The sequence below is a fragment of the Melanaphis sacchari genome, unplaced genomic scaffold (genome assembly GCF_002803265.2).
Source record: "Melanaphis sacchari strain LSU unplaced genomic scaffold, SCAv2.0 Contig323_pilon_pilon, whole genome shotgun sequence".
NCBI classification, from domain to species: Eukaryota; Metazoa; Arthropoda; class Insecta; order Hemiptera; family Aphididae; genus Melanaphis; species Melanaphis sacchari.
Window position 1 is genome coordinate 255,550 of NW_020271194.1, and position 20,984 is coordinate 276,533.

The following is a 20,984-nucleotide window of genomic DNA, read 5'->3' on the forward strand; positions in this document are numbered from 1 at the left end:
AGCACACAAAAAAATATATTTATAATATTAATAATATTATAGATATAAGTTATAGAAATTCATTAATATTTTTAAAGTACCTCAAAATGATTAATTAAAAAAAAATTATACAAAATAGTAGAAATAATGTTTTTCAAGTACATAATTTGTTATTTCTAACAGATGCTACAAAAGTAAAACTTGTATTATACTTTTTTTTTTGTATTTTTCGATGTTTTATCATTTGTAATGCATTTAACGGAATACTGTATAATATTTTAAAGTAAAAGGAAAATTCAAAATATTTCCCTTAACAATTTTAAGGTATTTTCGATTTATATCAGATGTCGATGTCGGGAATGCAATAATATCTCCAGCAATTATCGGATGTGATGCCTAACCGGAACTTAACGAATAACAACAAATTGAAAATTTAAAGAAATATAGAATTTATAATCAGTATTTAGTGGATTTTATTATTATTATGTAACAGTTCATGAACACTCAACAATAACTTTTAATTTTTATAACTTAAACAAGAAATAGATTTGTTTTATTAAATGTATAAAACATTGCATAATATATTAATGTTGTTTGTTATTATGCATTATCCAATTTATAAAAAAAACATTTGAATTGTTCAATATGAATTATATATTTTCATTCATTATTTAAATGACTAAAAATAATATAATAATTTACTAAGCTATTCTATTAATTAGTAAATATACTTGAATAATTTAATTTTTCTATACTTATAGAAAATCAAAAGAAAAAAAATGAAGAATAATCCTGGGTTTTTGCCACCATCATCATGGAATTTCAAAGAAAAAGTTAAACCTCGAATGTATTTTGATCCAAGGTTAGTAACTGATTTAACTATAGAGGATTCAGACAGTTCAGATAACGAAGAAATTGTAACTGAAAATGATCCTGAACCACAATAATCAATCAATAATATTTCAGAAGAAAATAACTAAAACTTTACAAATATTTACACAATGGTAAATAATACCTTAAATAAAAAAACATGTTTGTATATTGATGTTTTAATTTTAATATAGAAAAAATAAACAAAAAAAAAAGCTTAAAAGAGCAACTGAAATAAATTTTGTTTTTTTTTTTTTTCAAGAAATGAAACATGTTATCAAAATTATTGAAAACAATGTTTATTACTGATAAAATTCAGAATAAAAAAAAAAAACATTACTCAGAAAATTGTATGCTGTTGCACATTTTTAAGGAATCAAAAAGTTACTCCTTGTTTAAATACAATAAGAAAGCATTTATTGTTAAAAAAAGAATGTAGTTTTAACAATAGCTTTAAAGTTGTAGATAAATATATTTATCAAAAAGACAGAATGTAAATATTATGCATGTATTTTTTTAAAAAAAAAAAAGCTTGATTGTTCTTAATAAGTAAGATTTCAATTATTGAAATCTTACTTATACTGGCTTAGTAGATTTTATGAATAAAATTGAATGTTCTGAATTAGCTGACCATGTTTTTTTTTTTTTTTTTTGTGGTAAAGTTTAGCTGATAATATCATTTAACTAATATAAGTGTTTGTGCTGAGTGGACCAGTTAAAGATATAATTCCCAATAATAGTTCAAAATCTCTTATTTTTAAAATAATATAAAGATCCTTAAAGTATTATAATGTTTTTATAATGGTTTAGACTTATTACTTGAAAATATTCATTGGTGTTGATTTGACTTAGTTTTATGGTCTATCTATCATTGCTGAAAGACAGTAAATTATAAGTACTAAGTTTGACTAGTGACGGAACTTTTACAGATAATATAAGACATTGAGTGTTAGTTAGACTTCAACTATTTCTTTGATAATCTTTTTGATGAAAGCCGTTCAATTATCATGTTTTGTGATTTTCTCCATATTATCAAAAACATAAGAAACTGTGTAGTAAAGCATAAACGCCTAAAATTAATATTTTACATTAAACTATTAATTATTACCTTAATTATAAACATTAACAAAAACATTTATTTTTCTAAATGTATCACAATAAAAAATTCTATTAAATGAGAACATTGTTGAATCCTATAGAACAACTCAAAGTATACTTCAAAATAATAAAATGTCATACAAAACTAAACAATCTTTTGAAAATTAAAGTGAAGTATATCAGATAGGTAGTCATAATAATTTTGTTATCATATTATGATTAGTTCAAGTATAAAATTTAAAAATATTTGAATTTGACATTACATTATACAGTTTTGAAACAAATAATTTTTTATTTAGTTGTTTAGTAATTCAATGGAAATGAAGCTATGGTTATATTAAGAACAAAATTGTGAAGACTTAAAAGATTTTTTTTAAATAGAATTATTTATTTTGCAAATAAAGAGAAACATTTCCAGTTGAAGTCATTAGAAAAATGGCAAAGATAATAGTGATTTATTGTGTGCAATGCTTTTGTGTTTGTGTGTTGAAATTATTTATTGAATATTATTATGTATTGTAACTAATTTTATAGCATGTATTCACTTATTTGATTATAATGTTATGTTTATTAAAAATAATTGTATAAATAAATAAATAAATATATATATATGTGTGTGTGTGCATTACAAAAAAACATGGTTAGGTTAAACAATAAGAAAAAACAATAAATTACTTGAAGAATTTTTAAATGAAAAAGTTTTATTAACTGAAAACTACTTCAATAATTCAAAACAAATTAACATATAACTTACAAGTTATGACTTAAGTAAATTATATTTTATTAAGTATATAACCTCAATTGTATATCTGAAATTGGAATTAGCAACATTTTAATACCCAAACTATAGTTACACAATAATTTGTTATCATTTTAGCTCATTTGTTTATTTTATGGTATTTGGAAACTATCTAAACAATTACTAAATTCATTTAAATCGAATGTATATAAAATTCTATATCAATAAACTTAATATTTCATTTCTTCTACTTCTCATATGCCTAATTATTCCATCCATAAATGAAAAACTACAATAGTTCCATAGTGAAAATATACATTTACCAATTGATTATGATTTTTTTACATTATAAATGTTAAAGTCATATGTATGCTATGTATTCTTAACAATTATTAAGTTGACTTTGAAAATGTTTTCATATAACTGAATAAAAATTTCAAAAATGTACAATTTTTAAAATAGATCAATGATTGTTAAATGTATTTATAATTTGTATGTATACTAACATTAATTTTTATGATTTTTATTAAAATGTTAATTAATTTTATATGTACTTAACAGTTTAAAAATAATTCAAATCAATATGAATAACTAGACTACTTCTGCACGAATTAGAGACATGCAGTTGCTCAACGAAAAAAATTATGTTATTGTAACTATAGTAACTAGGTAATAAGTAATAGTTCTTAAAATTGGATAAATTATTTCATAAATTATTGACTACTAAAAAAAATGATTTTGTAAAAATAAATTTTCAAATAAGAGACTTAATAATGACATAATGATTTAAAAATAGTTGATCAATTCTTAATGAATTACCAGTTGTTCCATTTCACTACTGTAGTCACTAGTCAGCACTTAGAAAAAAAATAATGAAGTGTAGTCAATCTAATTAATAAAGAACTTAAATTAGTATAATTGTTTTCAAACATATTTTGAAACCAACTAGCTTAGTACTAAGTTTTATATACATAATAGAATAATAAAATTTTAATACACGTGAAAGTTTGAAAAATATGGGACAAAATAATTTATCTGAGATTCAAAGACAATTAAGTTTGAGAAGTATGTTAAAAATTCTGAATTTTCAATAATATTATACATTTACTTATTAGAACAAGCAATACCTATCTGAAAAAGATATCCATTTTTATGTGCATGTTGAAGGTTACTTTAATTGGAATTATTGAATTATTTATATCGTTTATACCATAAAAATAACTAAATTTTAGTGTCTCCAAAAAAATGTCCTAATTTAGGGTTACATCAATTAGCCTTATCAATCTATGACATAATGTAAGAGTTTTAAGTTTTGAAATTCAAATTTTGACAAAATTCTGAATTTTTATATTTAAGAATTGAAAATTTAACTAAAGATTGCTCTGTAGTTTATATTTCATACAGAATCCAAAAAATATGTAAGATATTTTTATAGAAATTTGAAGTTAATTTCAACAATATTGGATATTGAAACTAAAAATAACTATTTTAGTTATTTTGTTAATATTCAAAAATATTATTTGTGAACAAATTTAAACATTTACGTATATTACCTATTATATTTTCCAACGTGTAAAGTTATTTTAATAATATTTACCTTTATAAATTTCAAACTATCGCCCAATTATATCATAAACTTATTCTCGCCATTCTATAGTAAGAAAATGTTAACCCAAAAGTTAATAACAATAATATATAATATAAATATATACTATACTACTTTAATAATTATAAATTTATGATATGATAAATAAAATATTTTTGGAAAAAGTAATTTAACCTACCATATAAATAATTGTAAAATAACTTTCTATAGTAGCAATATAAATTTATCGAGAAATACAAGTACCTACTTATAGTAATATAGGCAGACCGTCTTTGTTAAAAAATTGTTTTTCATTAACAATGATTACTGAACAAAAATGTAATACATCCTTTACAGTAACCTGCTCAATTATGAAGCACGCTCGAAAATAACTAGGAACAACTTGATTTTTTTTTCGTGTACTCAAAAATTATAAAATCATAATAAAAATTAATTCCATAGGTTTTCAATGATATTTGAAAAATGAATGTTTATACTGTTTATAGTTTCCAAGTATGAAATCGTTTTGGATGATTTGATTAAAATTTTAGTACAACGAAATGATCCAAGTGCTCTTAGCTAATTTGTTTTTATAATGATCTTAATTTAACTTGAAATGATTTTATATCTAATATATATCTGACAATAATTTGGCAGATTAAACATAACAGTTTACCTTTATTCTCGATAAAAAAAAATATAAATCTGTCCATAACTCGTTGAATATACGACATTCATCACGAATTTTATATTTTTAACATCGTATTAATAATTATAAAACACTGCGCGATTTTAACTTAAACTTCACGATTGTTGTACGATGACTGCACATTAGCATGTTTCAAAACGAACTGCATGTCTGCACTAAAATAATAGTTAATAAGTAATAACCAGATAAGTATTTTTCATAATCTAATCGTATCTAATATCTAATATCAATATATATATGCATATGTATGCTATGTAGGTATGTATACTATGGCCATAAAAGATTATATTTTGAGAAAACGATGTGAGATACGCTCATAGCTTGTATGTTATATTCCTAAAAGTATATTAGATTTTATTTATAACAATTTAAGATATAAAATTCAAATTTTAAACACCATGTTATTATACATTAAGAAGTCCGAAGTAAAAAGTTCCTTGAATTACCAATGCCTGGTCTAGGTTACTAGTTAGCTATCTATATATTTTAATGTTTTTATTTTATTATTTTATACTGTTCTTCTGTAAATGTAAATCTCAACGCCAGAACTGCAACATCCACCCGGACAGTCGAGGCAATTTCCCGAGAAAACGTCTCTCATACAATGTAAGTGGCCCCTAATTAATATTAGGAACTTATAACTTATATGTATATTTTGTCATGGATTGTCTAAGATTTCAATAAAATATTCTGTATTGAAATTTATAAGATCGTAATACTAGCAAATAGCAACCCTAAAACCGTATGGTATTTTGTCTTTGTAATAAAATAAATCTAAAAATGTTTTTACAAAAACAATGGATAAGACTGATTTTTATAATAATAAATGTTTGTTGGAATTTCGATATCCGCCGATAAGAGTTATAACGACAACACCAATCTATCGATTCGTTTCTTTAAATAAAATTGGGATATTCCACATTTATGTAATATAATAATAATATGATAACAAACAATTATTAACAGAAAACGTTGATAATATTGGTATGGCTATATTTACGTACAGCGTATAATATTTCAGTAATTCGGTGTGACGTAAGTTCTCATTTATTATTTTATGCATAATACATATTTTTAAAACTGACATTTGTATTTGGTTAAAACTATTATTAGCCAAATTTTATCATTTAAAGAATAAATAAATAACAAAAATTTTAATAGTTTAAATGAAATAGCTACTTTCATACATTCATGATATTGCATGATAGTACCCCTTAAACAACAGTTAAAAATCTCAAGGTTGCAAATGTGTAATTTTAAGGAATTAAGTGTAGACTATTCATTCGACTCTTATGGAAACTGTTTTTCGTTATTTGAATAGTAAATAATCATTAGTGTGTTTAACATCCAATGATTATACATGCATCAGATACACATTACAATATGTGCGGTTATAATTATGTTGTTAAAAAAGTGGTTTAAAATTTTAAAAACCAATTTTTGAATGAAATAAAACTATGTGCCTAACAAACATTTAAGTACTCTTATTTCTGCGATTTCAAAATTAAAGTATGTTTGAATTTATTAACAAGTTTTTACTTTGAATCAGGTCGTTAACAAATTGTTTATAAATATATGAAGTTAAAATTAAATTAAATTAATTGAATTCGTCAATGTTTAAGACTAAATAGTTAAAAACTATATTTTCAATAGAAAAATTGTGGGAAGTCACTCCGGTCTCCGGTGTATGATAGACTTCGAGTGTACCTTGTAATAAATTGAGTAGGTCACTGAAACAGATGTGTTAAGTATGAATTCAGTGAGAAAGACGAAAGGCGATTCTGAGCGTACACGGTGTGTCAACCTCTTTTTCTAATGATGTTTTCTGATTTATTTATATTACTATTATCTATTACCAGAATTGTGATGTATTTGAATACTTTTATTTAAATACATTTTTAAGTATTGAATTTAATTGTTTTTAAATACTTTCAGAATGAACCATTTTTAATCGTATTTTTATATTAAATAGGTACTTTTGTTTTTTTTTTTTTTGTAAAATTTAGTTAAAAAACTAACCCGACGGTTAATAACTTTAAATATATCATATTTTTAGATCAACCTAAATATGGCACAGTCTTATATGCAGGTCGGGCAACTAGTAGAACTCTATCATATTTTCAAATATCAGTTTGCTTGAACATTGAAAACGTGAAGTTGTATATTATAGTGTTAGTAAGTTTATGTCAAATATGGATCTTAAAATTGATAATATTTTTAATACAGAACGAAATTCAAGTCGAAACTAACACAAAATGCAATGCTATAAATAAAAATATCTACAATATTCGACGAAAAGTCATATTAGAAAAACAAGAATATGTAAAAACAAGCTGGAATAAGTATATGTCAGGTAAAATTAAGATTTTAGAGTATATACAACGTATGGGGGTAAAATTTCCAGGAAAAAAAATTTATATTTTAACTCAACTTTTAATATTATTTTACTTACATATTTTTGAATTTTAATAATATTTTAACATAATTCATAACATCAATTTTTAATCATACCCGTGGAATTCACGGACAATTCCAAGTCTGTCTAAATGAGAGGGACAATTGATTGGTAAAATACAGCATCCCAGTAGGAATAAAGAAAAAAGAAAGTCGCCCAAACACATTACAATGTTTTAAAATAACTCGCCCAAACGCATTACGTCCGAGTTTTTAAGTACATATTTAATAGTTAGAAAATAACATTTTTATTGCTACAACTTCTGAGCCCCGATTATATATAATTAAAATATTATTATCACGTATTATAGTTATGTAGTTATAAGGCCATACTTAAGTATCATAGAATAAGTATAAATGGTAAAATAGAATAATCCTGGTATTAAGACTTAACAGTGTAAATATTTTTAAAATGTCATCATTTAAAATGTTATGCTTTATAGTAAAAAGTATTAAGTCCTACGAAAAGTACTTAAATATTACAAAAATACGATTAAGATATTGTTAAAGGATAAATTTTTAAAAGGATAAAAATTTTCATTTAAATATTTAAATTTACCGAAATTATACTTAAAATGTACCTATTAAGCAAAGAAGTGTGTTCATGTAGATATCTATTTTTAATGTTGATATAAGAACAACTTACGAGAAACCTTATATTGAATTTTCAAACTTAATGACTTAATAGTAAAAATTTATCAACATAAAACGAAAAAAGTAACCAAGTCTAGAAAACTGTTCTTTTGTGTAGTAGGTTTTAAGTGTAACTTTTCATTGAAAAGGTTATAGGCCACTGTAATAAATGTGTTAAATCTAAATTCAATGATAAATATTTAAAACCAGTATACCGTATACATAATACTCGTACGTTACATATTGAATATTAAAAAAGATTTTAGAGATAGTCTTTCAGCCTATATTACTAAGAATATATTTATTTTTACTTTATTATTAGTAATGCAGTAGACTTCATAAATTTATGTCGAAAACATCGGATTTATAATATATTATTTATTATTGCATAATAAACATATTATATATTTTTATTGTTAATTATTGATTTTTGAATCTACAGAATGATGCGAATAGTCGAAACATATATGCATTATGCATGGTATAAATTGTTAATAACTTAAAATAAATTAAATATTTTGAAAATATCATTGTATATAATAAAATATAATTATATCAATAAATGTACAATTTTCAAATTCTTACGAATATTTTTGAAGTATGAGCAAAATAACTAAAATTTTTATCATTCTTTATTTAGTTATCCAATTTCGTTAAAGTTTGAACTTAAAATACATTAAAAAAAAAAAAATTGTGATTGACAATAGATCTTTTAGATTTTTGGATTTTCAATAACAACTACCTACTTATGATACCTTATATTAAATTAAGCTTTAGATGATATTTTGAATAAACTAAAATATAATAATAATAATAATAATAATAATAATAATAATAATAATAATATTATCAACATTCATAAAATTCCCACAAACATTTTTAAATTACAGAAAGATACGTTCTTCTTCATTTTAAGTTTAAAATATAAGATTTTCGTCAAAAAAATTTAAACACAAAAAATATTGTTGTTTTTAAATTGTTACAAGAAAAACCATGTGAGATCTTTACATATTTTAAAGCTTTTTAACCAATCCTAGATAATTTCGAAAATAAGAAAAAACTATAAAATTTTAAAATTTAAAATGCCTTTAAATGGTTTAAATTTAATTTAAAGATTCATTGAGTAGAAAAATTATAATTTAAATAACAATGGGAAGTAAAAAACTATAAATAAAAACTTCATAAAAAGAATCGGAATATTTTGAAATCTAAAACATTACGACTAAAAAGTTTTTATATAAATATTTAGGGAATATTTCAAGTTTCATGTTATTCCTTGTAGTATAAATTACAAAAAAAAATTTTAAATTTATTTTGTCAAAAACTTGTGTTGTACAAGTATTTTTCCAAAATTTTTTTTTTTACGTATATTAATTATTAATAATATTATTATAAAATATCTAATAAACCAAGTTTTCTACCAAAAACCACCATCAACGTTTAGGATTGAAATATTTTTACTACCTACTCTTAAAAGTTTCGTTAGATACAAAAAAATATACACACAAACACACACATGCACACACATAATCATTGTAAAACCGCTCAGAATTTCAAAATACACTCTTATACGTATAACGATACAGCAATATACAGTAAATTACTATAAATTTTAAATATTTTCAAAATGAAACAATAATAGGAAGTAATGAAGTACACATTTTTATTTGTCAGGTAAAGCAAGGCATTAGGTTAGACCTAGATTGTTAGGTAATATTGATGAAAAATTAATGATGTTTGCTGCCTTACTGGCTTTTGCGGAGGCTTTCATATAATTTATGTATCTATTCTTATATTTTTAATTATAATTAAACCCATGTGTTATGTACTGCAAGTATGTGAACGTTATGTATGATAAATTTTACCTACTCATATGTTTTCCGGACATTATATCATAAATAGCATTAGTGTAGTCTGCGCAGATTGTAAATTTCCAAATTGTCCATCCGCAGCATTTCCTTCACTGTCTAATTATCGTTAATTTAATCGTTCCACACACGACACGTAAGTACACGGTCCGCTGTGGCTCGACGCTCGTTGATAATAATAGAATATTATAATGTTATCGAATTCATCCCGAGCAATTGTGTGAGAAAAAACAATGCTCCGAGAATATATAATAATGTAATACTTTAATACATAAAATAGTCTCAATAGACATGTACATATGCGGCCGTCATTGTGTTGTACGCTTTTATTGTCCTACATAATATCATAATTTATTATATTATATAGCTGTATCCATAATAATATGCAATGTATGTACATACATATGTGTCATATTGTTTTTGTCATCGTTATTGTTATTATTATTATTTGAAGACATTTTCGCGTAGTCTTCCTCATTATACTTATATCAGCCGAAATCCGGTTATCACTCGGAGTAATGCTATTGAAAACTAGAGCAGCTCGTCGCGTAGTAGGGAAATCTTTCATGGTCCAGTGAAGCATAGTGGAAAGATGGGTTCCTATATTATATTAAACGATATTAAAATCAGTCGCGTGCCAGTGTTTGGCTTGTGTTTGTATACGACTCCTGTCACGCGCTGTTGTGGCTACCGAAAAACGAAGGCAGTTTTATTTCAATTTAAAAACGCCCGATTATCGTTTGTAAACATACACGCGCTTGTAAACTAAATACTTTTTATTATAATAATAAATATATCAGCTGTTCAGTTTTGGGGAACACACGATCTTGTCGGTGATTTGAGCCTTGAAACAAATATCTACTATTTGTCTGTAAATTCGTCATATCGAATTGCAAAGTAATTGATAAATTCGGAAGACGACCAAGATCATCATGCCGTATAAGGTAAATTGAAATACAATTTTATTTACTTACACAATTTTTCGATTACTTTATGAGTGTTCATAGGGACATTATAGGTGTACTTATGTTTTGCTTTTCTTACGATTTATATTACGTGTTACATATTTTATTAATTATCTTAATTTTTTGATGTAGAGATAATATACACATGCGTCGTGCATAGATAATGTGTACGATATTCGTAATTAGGTTTATATGTATCTATAATATATATATACCGGAGTTTACATATTTTAATAGTAATATACCATTGATTTTAGAATATACTAAAATAAGTTTATTCTAAAATCAATGGAATATTATTTCCACGCATAAATATTGTTAAAGATTATACATTGAAGTAACATTATTTATTAAACTTTGGGTATATGTTGTACACAAAATTTTTTAATAAACACCTACTTAGTAGGTATTATGTATAAAGTATAACTGTATAAGTACCTATTTACAGGAACAAAAGCAGTTGTAACGACAATATATAAATGTTTAAGTTACTATAACGAATTATAATATAAATATTGTGATAGGTAACCGATAAACATATACTGTTTAACTTAAAAGCTATAAATAAAAACTGCTCTTATTTGGGAAGTGGAATTATATATTTAAATAAATCAACCACCTGACATTTGAGTCATTTCAAATTGGTCATTGAATCGTGCTTGTATGATTTATTCTAAACAGTAAACACGTTCAAACATCTTTATCTCATATATGATGTACCTATTAAAGATTATGTTTATTAATTACTACCAAGTATTGAAAGTTCTCACTTTCGGTATTAAAAAATAGAAATTAGCTATCAAAGTACATGTATATTTTGATATATTTTTATGGTTCATTAACTCTATAGAATAATATATATATTTAGTATTTGAGGATGTATATTAGTTATATCAATATGAAATGGCAATTGTGTAGTGTATACATCATAATATAGAGTATTTATTTTAGTTATTAATTCGATGCATTAACTCAAAGAACATATGAAAAAAGATCATATAAATATGTGATCATATTTACTATTAGATAATTATAATCTGCAGTTGAGCCTATGATGTTACGAATAGTTTAATCTGTTTTTAATCAACACCATTACAACCGTAATAAAATGGTCAAAAGTGAATAAATTAATTTTCAATCATCTTTCTAGAAAGTAAAATATAAAGTTAAAAGTTACTGTATGTTTTTTAAATACTGTTCTTATATTTATTTTATGCTAGTAAAACAAATAACAATTTAACAGCATCCAACATAATTATATATTACTGTATTGCTTTATTTAGAAGTTCATTTAAAAATATGTTAATAAAATCATATTATAATATATAAATGTATAGGAATTAGTTAAGTATGATCATACATTTTTTTTAATTAAGCTATTATTACATTTATGAAACATGTGTATCGTATTTCTTTTTTAAAAATTTAAAAATATATTGTTGATGAACTTCAAAATCTGAGTGATATTTACGTGCCACATATTTTACTTAAGTCAACGTGGCAATTGCATCGAGGTGTGCATGTGTAATATGCCTCCTCAATCATTTGATTACCAATGCTTTTATAACATTTTAATAATTTTTGTGCAAATGCTGAGATTTTTCACTTATGATTTAAAAATTTAGCTCTTTACAACTCTTATACTCATTATAAAAAAATAAATTTTATTAAAAATAACATCGTTAAAATTGTTATGATATTTAAAATATATATATATATATATGAGACATTTTATAGAATAAAAGTTATTGCATATGTTAAATAATGCTGATATACCCTTTATGTAAAATAAATAGTTATAATTCATTTGAAAACTTGAAAACTTTTATTTTTACCATAAAAAAATTCTATTGCCCCTTTATCCTCCCTTTAACCTTATAAGTATTGTTTGTAGTACAAATCAATACAAATGTATATGATGCATAAATACAAAAATATATAATTAGTGTTTGTTACCTATCAAACATATCATTTTTTATAATTTTATTATTTTTGGGTTGCCAGAAATATATTGTGTTAAATGGACAAATTACAATGGTAAATAAACTAACTTATTAGTTATTGTAATACTTAAAGTCCACAATTGAAACTTAAAGTTAAGAATATATAGTATATACCTTACATCTAAATGGCCATAATTTGTAAAATAAACTCGTGTTAATAATCATGTTTTTTTATAGTTTAGTATCCATTGTAAATCAACTTGTTTTAACTTTTAAGGACTGGAAAGTGTAGTTGATAATTGAATTCTAAAATACTATATAAAAACAAATGTGCAGCTAATTACAATTATACAATTTATTGATTTATTGATTGCTTGGAATCAAAACTTTTAATGATTTCTTATAAAAATGTATTTTAGTGTGTACTTATAGTATATAATACATTAATATAATTAATTGAAAATTAGAATTATTTTTTGTAAAAATATAAAATAACTGGTCAAGGATTTCGAACATCTTCTGTAGTTATTGACTATTATTATCTATAACAGTATATCTGTAATAGTAGAATAAATTATTAATATATGGTAGGTAAAAATAATTTAATACTTAAATCGATACAAAAAAAATTTACGCGTTTTAAATAATTTTAAATTTGTTATTAATATTTTGGTAGATTTCAATAAAATTTAGTATAATATATTACAGCAATCTATTCTATGATTATTATTTACCATTATTTGAATTAACCACAAATTAGTTATTATAAATGTTATGTTAGGAAATATTTAGTCATGTAACTTAAGTAGTTAGGTCCTCGTTACCTCATCTTACATTATTCAAAACTAACATTAAACACAGTTTCTTTGTATGTAATTGTTGTTTTTTTTCATCTAGTTAGTGAAATTGAAATAATTTAATAAGTTATTATTTCCATTTATTTCAAAGAACACTTATTTAATCTTCTTTGTTATCGAAATTTTTTTCATTAAATATTTAATGTTATAAATAGTAAATACAATTATCATAGTAAATTGTATTCTGTAAATTTTATATTATTTTTAAAGATCTTATTATTTTAACAACGTTTTTGAATACTTAGATTATAAAGTATTATAAAGTATTTAAATATTTCGTAAATGGTATAGTCTATATATATGTATATAAATAGCCATGTATATAATATATATTTTTTTTTTTTTTAATTTACAAAATAAAAATATAATATAACATCTTTGAGAAAACTGAAATAAAAAAATAATTTTTAACATTTAAAATGTAAAAGTATAAATAAAATTAATTGTCAATTATAAAACATGAGATGTTAGTTAAAATATATTTTAGTTTCATAAGAATAGATTTATAATTATTTTAATCAATTTTATAGAAACATTTACTTTGTCAACTATATATATGATATTTGATACAGTGATTATAATTTAAGATGGTTAGTTTTTTATATGAGCTTTAAATTATTTGGAGAACAATGCAGAATAGGTAATATGTATTATGAGTTATAATAAAATAAAGAAAGTTTCGTTTCGACTGGTGTCACAAAAACAATCGCGTATGCGAAGTTAACAATTTCCTTAACAGAACAATGAAAGAATGTTTTTCTGATTGTATAATAGTTGATTTAGATTTTATTTTCTGTTAAAGTAATTATAAAATTGCTAGATTTTTTTTTTTTATCTATTTAAATCATTTCAATCATTTAGGTAGTTATAGACACTCTAAAATATAAACAACTATTAATATCTCTTAGAAACTAACTAAATTATAATTAATCACTCTATAGTGTTAAGGTGTACACGATTTAATTTAAGATGTATAAAAAACCTTTGATTACATCTTCATTAGTGTGACTTACTGTATTTTATTGATATTAAACATAATATAGAGACGTCATTCTTATTTCTAATCTTCACTAAACATATACGCACTTTTAAGCCAACATAACAGAAAGAAGAACGATGGTTTTCACTCGTACAGAAACTTCCGAGTGATAAACAAACCATAATTTAAATAACAGAGAAAGATATGTAACCATATTGCGATTAACGCTGGGATAAGTTGTATTTGTTAAATTTTTTTTATTAAATGTTACATTCATACGTTTAATATCAATACCATATAGCTCCTCTCTCAAATAGTGTTATATCAAAATCAATGTAATAGTAGTGGTAAGCATCTGTTTATAAGTTTATTCTTAAAAATGTAAAGCTGTGCTTGTCATATAATATTTCAATTTAAAAATATAGAATTTTTTTCTCCATATGTCTCGTGTTCTTTATATAGTATTTTTTTGGGGGTATAGATGCCTGAAATTCTAAATAGGCAGTCAATTAGGTATAATAAGTATACACTTTAACAGTACACTAATATATTAAACATTATAGACTTTATAAGTATTTAACATTTTTTAAAGGTTTTTTTATATTATTTGAACGTAAATAATAGTATTAATAATATTAATACTTGACATTTCTTTTTGTTTCAATTATTTTTTTTTTTACAAAATATATAAATATAAATTAGGTAAATTAAATAAATATATATAAATAATATTTTCTAAATTATTTTTTTTTTGTGGTAAATTTATAAATAACAAAAGAAAAATTACTTATAGTATTAATTTTTATTTTTAAAAGTTTATGTTTTTTCATATTTATCAATAATATAATTATCAAAAAAATATATAAATATTTTAATTTTTCTCACGATGAATGCACATTCATACCACCAGTTCCAGCCTCTTTGCTCTAAAAATCATATAAAAATGCAATAGTATTTATTTTGTGTCACTTTTATTAAAATCATTGTTCATGGTAGGTTAGTTGGTTAATACAATTATTTTTAAGTTTTAATAATTAATTGTTTAATTTAGCAATTCAAACTAATAGTTGACATGTTATGTTTGTCTAATACCCGTAAATAATAAAGAATATATTATGAACTATAAAATTTAAATGTATTTTAAAATAGTATTTAATTTTTTTTTTATCTTTTAGTATATTTAGATATGTCTATGCATTATAAGAGTTAAGTTATAAGAAAAAATTGACTTAATTAAAATAAATATAGCTCATAGTGACTCATAATTTAAAGGCATTTAAAAACCACTCGATTAACAGCTTATAGATATAATATAGTGTTTCAAAATTTCAATTTAAGCAAAAATATTAATTTTATACACATTTAATTTAAACATTTTTTTTTTTTGTAATAATAATTTATTCATAATAAAATTATAAAGCTGATTTTTATTTTTATAGAATAATTTTACTATAAGCTGCAGACCCATATATAAAAGTTCTTTGTAGTTAGTGCAACAAAAAAATTGCAGTTCCTAAACAATTTTATTTTACATTCGAAAGTGATTTTAATTTTGTTTTATTTTTTCTAATCGTAATTGAACTTTATTTTGTTCAACTTATACAAGGACAAAAACATTTGCTTCGATCAATTTTTTTATTTTTAAATATTATTATCAACGTTTAAAATACTTTTTAAATTATTATCTAGTTCTTAAACCTACTTGTACGTATAAACATAGTTTGATTTTCATTCGATTTTTCTTTTTTTTTTTTTGAAATTTCCATAATTTTTAGGATTGGGGACAATATTGAATATAGTGAGTTAAAATTGGTAGACGGACTTAGTTTCACAATTATGGTTTACTAATTTTGCCAATATTTTATTATAGTATACTTATTAAATAGTAAGTTTATTCTTGTAGTCGTGTATTGTCCAACAACCATACGATTGCCAAATAGTATAATGCATGAAAAATAACATTTTTAATTGCTTATATTATAATTACCGAGGGTGATTAATTTATTTCTATAAAGTATTGTTTTAGAATCTAAGTGGAGCTATAATTATTACGATTTTACAATAGATTATTTTTTGCGTGTCTTCATCATTTTTTAGGGTAGTAAAAATGCATTCATTTTTAACTTTAAAAGTGTATTTTGATAACAAATTGGATCTAGATAATATTTGCTCTTTAATCTCTTTTTTTTTTCTAATATCTGTTAATAATTTCAAAGTATATTTAGTATTATAATACCATGTTTAGATATATTACATTTTTAAATTATTAAAAAGTTCTCAATTAGGTCTAATTAGTGAAAAGAGATTGCAACGAATTTAAAATTCAGGTCGTTCATAAATATATAAAATGTAGACGTGAGCAAAATTGTTTGAGTACAGCAAAAACAGTTGTTTTATAATTTTTATGGATTTATAAATTATAATGTACTTATTTTATACATACATATAGTGTATATTGACGTTAATTTGAAGAGAATGGTATTAATGGTAATTATTAGATACTTTCCATCATTTTGCAGTACATATTAACTATTAAATATGTATAGGTATACAATGACTGTTTGGGTTTCCGAGTTTCTGACACAGCCAAACTGTCGTTCAAACTGCACGCAGGAACCATAAATCGTTCATATTTATGCTTTGCAATACACATTAAACATTGATGACATAAATTTCAAATTGACCGTGAATTATAGTTATCGGTTCAGCGCCGAGTCCGACGCCGTTATGTCGAAAAGTAATTTCAAATTAAATTTTTGTCCGCATAATTATTAATAAGTAGGTATATACTTAATATTATATTTTACATAGATATAAACGTGTGTGCTTATATTCCGTTGTATAAAGCATATTATATACCGAATGATTCACTAAGCATTGAAGTATGATTGCCATCATTTTGCTATAAATGTATTAAAATTAATTTTAATATACTTACCTATACTGTATAAATTTTGGAAAAAATAAAACTACTTACACTTTCTAAATTAAAAATTTCATGTTATAATTTCTAATAACTACTATAATAGAAACAAAAAGTAAGTTTTTAAGCATTGTTTTATAATAGGTATCAAGTATACCTTGTTATTGACATCTAATTTTTGACCACTGTATTTGTAATTAATATTTCATTATAAGCAAAGCCTATCTGTCAGCCTACATTACTGAAGTACTAATTAAATGCTGTGTTGCGCAAACAATTATTATCATTTAATGATGAATTATTAGTGTAACATGATTGGTTAATTCAATTTTATTGAATCATTAAATTAATATATTTTTTATGCAACCTTATATAAGTATATTTGATAAAATATTTATACAATACATGATTTTTATTAAATTTTTAGTCTGTACAAACCTATATTAAATAGATTAATTTGAATAGGTCTGTAGTATAAATAGAAAATAATATAGCACTAACTTAAATACTTTTAAAATGTTATTATATACCTATATAAAATACAATAAAATACGTACATGTTTTAATGTTTTAAATTCCAATAAACATTTTTGAATTTCAACAAAATAATTAAAATCATTACTCTTCATCTAAATATTTAATTTTGTCTAAATTTAAACTTCAAAAATATATTTTGGTTTTATATTTATTAGAATTTTAGGATTCAATTTAATATGAGCTACCTACTTGTAGAGAACTATGTTTTAAATTTTTTCAAACCTTATTTATATAAATAATTGAAAATATTACAACATTTTAACTACAAAATAATTTTAAAATGTTCATGATTTTGAAATTTATTTTTAAAAACTTAAATTTGAAATACTTTTAAAAAAAAATTGTATGTTGTACTGAGTATTTTTAATATTTTTATATATTACAATAATGTGTGACCATAAATAATTTCAAATTAATCCAAATATTTTGAAATTTTTATTACTTATAATAAATTATCATAAAAAAAATGATGATTTAAGAGCAAATGGGGAATGTTTTTAAATTATTACTTTTTGAGTTATAAAATGTTAGAATAATTTTATAAGAAATCTTTAATTTATGAGATAATATTCAACTATATTAAAATTTAAACTAAAAACGCTTAAAAAAATACTCATGGAATTATAACATAATTTTATAATTTCGGGGTTGGATACTGAAAATTTAAAAACTTTTAACTACATGATAAATTGTAAATTTTTACGATTTCGACGAATTTCGTAAAAAGTTTAACTTTAAATGCTTATAAAAAAAATATTCCGCAATAACTATATATTTTTGATATTTAATTGATAGGCATATATAAATAACTCATGAAAAATTTTGCATAAAAACTATTTTAAGCTTTTATACCTACAAACAAAATTGTTATTAGGTATATATAAATCGAAAAACAATTAAAAAATTCATTAATTTAAAATACATATAAATAGTTTAAAAATAGGCAAAATATCTTGAAAATTTTTTTCATCTAGTAAATGATAATATCAATAGTAGGCGCAAATTTCAAGTAATTCTTATTTGAGCCACAAGAAAGAAAAATAAAATCGTTTTCTTATAAAATTTCTAATTTATCTTAAATTTTTTTTTTTTTTTATTTTTCTCGCTATTTACTCTTGACGGACCAACCAAATTAAGTTAATTACCAAAAACTACTCACAAAGTTTAAAATCAAAGCATTTTTACTGTTCCAAAATATGGTGACAAAACGCAAAAAAACAAAAACAGTAAAATTGAATACAAATACATATTAATTTATAAAAGAATTAAGCTTAATAGGCATTATTATTTTAAATAAAATAATTATGTATAAAAAATATGAACGAGTAAAATGTTAAATACAATACTTAATAATTATTTATTACAAACTGAATAAAGAAGTGTTCTCGTTGACCAGGAGCATCATTTGATCAATTAGACTATTTTTATACCATGATCAGAACTCAAATGATAAGGATGATTTGAGAAATTTGAGAAGGAGCATCAATTTATATTTATCAATTTTTACAAGTATACCGAGTTGGCTGTTACTTGACAACTGTTAAGAAAATAAATTCAATATTAAATTGGTTCGATGCTCCGTCCGCGTGATTTTTAGCAAATAATAAATCATATAATATAAACTTACAATACAAAATGTATGTGGGTCTCCTCCAAATTATTAAATTAGTTATTAACTATAATATTCTAGATTTGCTTAACTATACTTTTATTAAAATATGCAAAAAATCATCAATAAAAGTAACAGTACTTAAAAATTCCAAAAATCAGAATTTTAATAAACAGGTATATTATAAAAAGAAAAATAGGAGTGAGCATACTAACTAGATAACCCCAATGATACCATGTATTATTGGCTATTGCATAAATGTGCAAAAAATGTGTTTCGATTTGTTGGTGTATGTATAATGTTTATAACATGTCCACATGAACACATGCGTAATAGCATGTGTACATAGGCACACTCGCGCGTGTTGCAATGACGTTGCCAAATAATCTGTCTCTTAACTCTTTCCACGGCTTCGTAGACAAACCTTCGACAACACATCATAATTCATATTATTATATATAATATATTATAACACTATGCGCACTGCTGCAGTAACGCTATTGCATTCTGCGCGGCCGCGGGTTCCATTCACTGAACTTGCCCGGAACTTAGGTCCGATATTATTATTGCGGTACTTTTTTTCGCCTTAATATGGATAATAAAACACTACAGACAGTGACCCAGTAACTGTTGTTTAATTGTTGTTCATTCGGTATTCGAGAATTAATGTCGTAGTTGCCTGTAGACCGTACAAGAATTATTATTACATTATACTATATAGGTTAGGTATACCTCCTATATGATGAGTCGGTAGTAGATATTATACTAAGCACCAATATCATAATTTATTACATTTATTATTTATGCATGTTGGAACAAAATTGTTTTATATTTTCTCCTCGAGATTTCAATACTTGGTACATTATACTCTACAGTAGCGTAGCTAAAGAGGAAGTGTTTTGGATTTATTAACACCCCCTCTTACCTGCTGCCGTATTAAATAAATTTGATATATTGTATTTTAGATATCTAAAAATTATGGTTTTATTTAATATTTGATGTTATTGTTATTAAGAAGATTGATTACTATAAAAAAGAGTATGCTGTGGACCACTCCAAGTGATATTTAAGTATACAAACACTTCCCTCTCTAAGAAAAATTTTAGCTACGTATCTATAAAGTCTAAACTTCGAATAATTTATTATAACTTATAATAACTACTGATTCTAGATTAAGTGTTTTTAACTTTTCCCCTAAACGAGTTATATAATATAATATATAATTCAAATTATCCG

The 20,984-nt window shown here is 23.1% G+C and overlaps 2 protein-coding genes across 6 annotated transcripts in view; one reads left to right on the forward strand and one right to left on the reverse strand.

Annotated features, from left to right (window-relative positions):
• LOC112596496 overlaps positions 1–5,110 on the reverse strand; it is a 33,033-nt gene extending 27,923 nt beyond the window's left edge. For all 4 annotated transcript variants that reach the window (XM_025342211.1, XM_025342209.1, XM_025342210.1 and 1 more), the window contains exon 1: positions 4,948–5,110. The gene's annotated coding sequence lies outside the window, so the exon portion shown is untranslated. The remainder of the gene's footprint in view (positions 1–4,947) is intronic.
• A 5,486-nt stretch (positions 5,111–10,596) lies between these two features.
• LOC112596491 (protein artichoke-like) overlaps positions 10,597–20,984 on the forward strand; it is a 29,825-nt gene continuing 19,437 nt past the window's right edge. For both annotated transcript variants that reach the window (XM_025342199.1, XM_025342201.1), the window contains exon 1: positions 10,597–10,879. The gene's annotated coding sequence lies outside the window, so the exon portion shown is untranslated. The remainder of the gene's footprint in view (positions 10,880–20,984) is intronic.